Genomic DNA, 3024 nt, shown 5'->3' with positions numbered 1-3024 from the left:
AAATTAAGAATATGTATTTAGAAGATTCCGTAGCAACTGGACAGAGTAAAATTAGAGACCCATATTTTTATGTCTTTCTTTATTTCATTTTTGTTGTAGCCCATTTTTGCTGTAATTTACCAAAGTATTATACCAAGATGGATTTAAAATTATAAGAAGCTGGTCTCTCTCACTATGGATAATTTGGGAAATGCTGGTTTAAAGATGGACCTAAGCAAATATAGGATAATTTCTGGGAAGCATTAAAGGCCCAGTAGATGTTAGTAATCTTAAATTTGAAATAGTCAACATAGTCGTTTTTGTCTTGTCTTATTCAATGGCACAGATCAATTTTTATTAGGAGAGTGGGATTTAAGCAAGGTTTTAGTTTCTCCAGGTGAGTATGGTAAAGGGAGAAAGGACAAGGGTGTCAGAGTGTAGCAAGGATTCAGTTATAACAGTGGTTTCCAACCCTTTTGGCATCAGGGACCGGTTTCTTGAAAGACAATTTTTCCAGGAACAGGGCCTGAGGGTGGGTGGGGGAGTCAATTTTTCTAGCAGCGAGAGCTGGGGAGGGGGAAGGGAAGTAGGGAGGATGGGCGTGGTGGTTTCGGGATGAAGCTGTTCCACCTCAGATCATCAGGCATTAGTTAGATTCTCAGAAGGAGCACCATAACCTAGATTCCTTGCACATGCAGTTCACAATAGGGTTCCAGCTCCTATGAGAATCTAACGCTGCTGCAGATTTGACAGGAGGCAGAGCTCAGGCAGCAGTGCTGGCTCACCTCCTGCTGTGTGGCCCAGTACTAGTCTGAGGCCCAAGGGCTGGGGACCCCTGAGTTATAAAGAACGATATTATTTGCCAAAACTCAACAAATGTAAACTTAAGATTTGTGCATTCCTTCATAAGTACATTTTACATCAAAAGAAGAAAACTATAAACAAATATTGAACTTGATATGCATGCTGAAATATTTAGGGTGAATATACGGAATCTGTGATTTACTTTGAAATATATTTATTTATTTTTCTCTTTTATTTAGAAACTGATGTTTATTTTCCATCAGCGTTATTTCCATGTTGCTTAAGTGCCTATGCAAGAACAGCTTAAGAGCTTAAGACCATTCAGTGGTTGCTTCTACCCATTCAGTGGCCGGAGCAGTGGGAGCTGCACACCAGCCTCCCGTGGCAGGCTGAGCACTCCAGGCTTCAGTAGGGAACTGCTGAATAAGCACAGAGGGCACCTGCATGCGTTCAGACCAGTCTGCACCCTCAGACTGAGTAGCGGAGAACTCAGGAGCTGGCATAGTCCATTCACCCTGAAATTCCTCGTTGGTCACAGTCTTTTCAGCAGCAGCCTGGTCTTTTTCCATCTCTTCAGGATCTCTGCAGATGTAGAAATCAGGCATGACATCCCACGGATGTTTGTGGGAAATGGTGCCAGGCATGTGCAGGACTTTCTGGGCCAGCATCCACCACATCAAACCCCCTGAGTGAGCTCCCTTGTTGTTGCATGGGATGACAACGTCCACATAGCGCAGAGGAGAATCTGTGTGACACAGAGCAATGGTAGGTAGGTTAACATAAGATGCCTCTGTGAGGGGCTAGTGGTCAGCCCTGGGATTAGTAACCACCAGAAGCCATGGCTCCTGGAAGGCTGCCTGGATCTGGTTAGTGAATGTTCTAGGAGTGAAGCAGCCAGTAACAAGAGTGGCTCCAGTGACAGCAGCAAATATCGGCGTGGCTTTCTGGCCAGTTTTCCTGGAGGATATGACACTGACATCAGCAGGGATTTCAATGACAACAATGGCACGAGCTGCCAGCAGAAACTTCTCCCAGGTCTTCTTCTGATTTAGGATGTAGATGCCATCACTTTTCATATAGATGTACTGTTCCATTTGGAAGTCAAGGTTGGTGCCACCTAAGTGGGTTCCTGCTGAAAGGAACTTGAGGACATCCTCCTCCTTCATTGGCAGGACATCAAGGGCTCTGGACATTGTGAACGTTTTCCTTTAAGTTATGAAGGGAATCCAGAACAACACAGTATGGATCCCTCTGCGGGTAGCGCGGAAAGGCAAAATATATTTATAAAATGATGAATTGGATCAGGTGCAGCGGCTCACACCTGTAATCCCAGCACTTCCGGAGACCTAGGCAGGCAGACTGCTTGAGCTCAGGAGTTTGAGACCAACCTGGGCAACCTGGTGAAACCCTGTCTCTACAAAAAAAAATAATTAGCTTGGTGTGGTGGTGTGCACCTGTAGTCCCAGCTATTCGGGAGGCTGAGGTGGGAGGATTGCTTGAGCCTGAGAGGTGGAGGTTGCAGGGAGCTGAGATCGCACCCAGAACTGTACTCCAGCCTGGGTAACAGAGTGAGTGAGTCCATCTCAAAAAAAAAAAAAATTGATGGATGGATAGAGAAATGGCTACATGAATAAATATATAATAAAGCTTAATGGCTGAATTTAAGTGATGGATATATGGGTAGTCACTATAAAATCTTTCCATTTTGCTGTTTGAAAATTTTTATAACAAATATCAGGGGGAAAAAATGTCTTGAATTTTTTTGTGACCATTTTATCTTCTCAGCCAGACTATTAGCTCCGAAGAGCAAAGGCAGTTACATCTGGAAGGTTATCTAGTTATATTTCTTATTTCACAGATGAGGAAACTAAGTCCTGAAGATACTAAATGACTTTATCAAGATCAGGTGGCAACCGGGTGCGGTGGCTCACGCCTGTAATCCTAGCACTTTGGGAGGCCAAGGCAGGTGGATCGTTTGAGTCCAGGAGTTCGAGACCAGCCTGGACAACAAGGCAAAACCCCGTCTGTACAAAAAATACAAAAATTAGCCAGGCATGATGGCACTCGCCTGTAGTCCCAGCTACTTGGGAGGCTGAAGTGGGAAGATCACTTGACCTAGAGGGAGCAGAGGTTGTAGTGAGCAAGATCATGCCATTGCACTCCAGCCTGGGCAACAGTGCAAGTCCCTATCTCAAACAAACAAATGAACAACAGCAGATGGCAAGTTAGGGACATACTTGA

At 44.6% G+C, this 3024-nt stretch overlaps 1 pseudogene; it reads right to left on the bottom strand.

The window, feature by feature from the left end:
• Positions 1-1094: 1094 nt before the first annotated feature.
• Positions 1095-1976, bottom strand: LOC739980 (small ribosomal subunit protein uS2-like; annotated as a pseudogene).
• Positions 1977-3024: the final 1048 nt, after the last annotated feature.

Source organism: Pan troglodytes, chromosome 13 (assembly GCF_028858775.2).
Source record: "Pan troglodytes isolate AG18354 chromosome 13, NHGRI_mPanTro3-v2.0_pri, whole genome shotgun sequence".
Classification (NCBI taxonomy): Eukaryota; Metazoa; Chordata; class Mammalia; order Primates; family Hominidae; genus Pan; species Pan troglodytes.
The sequence above is the reverse complement of the archived record's forward strand: the minus strand, read 5'-3'. Positions and strand labels throughout refer to the sequence as shown.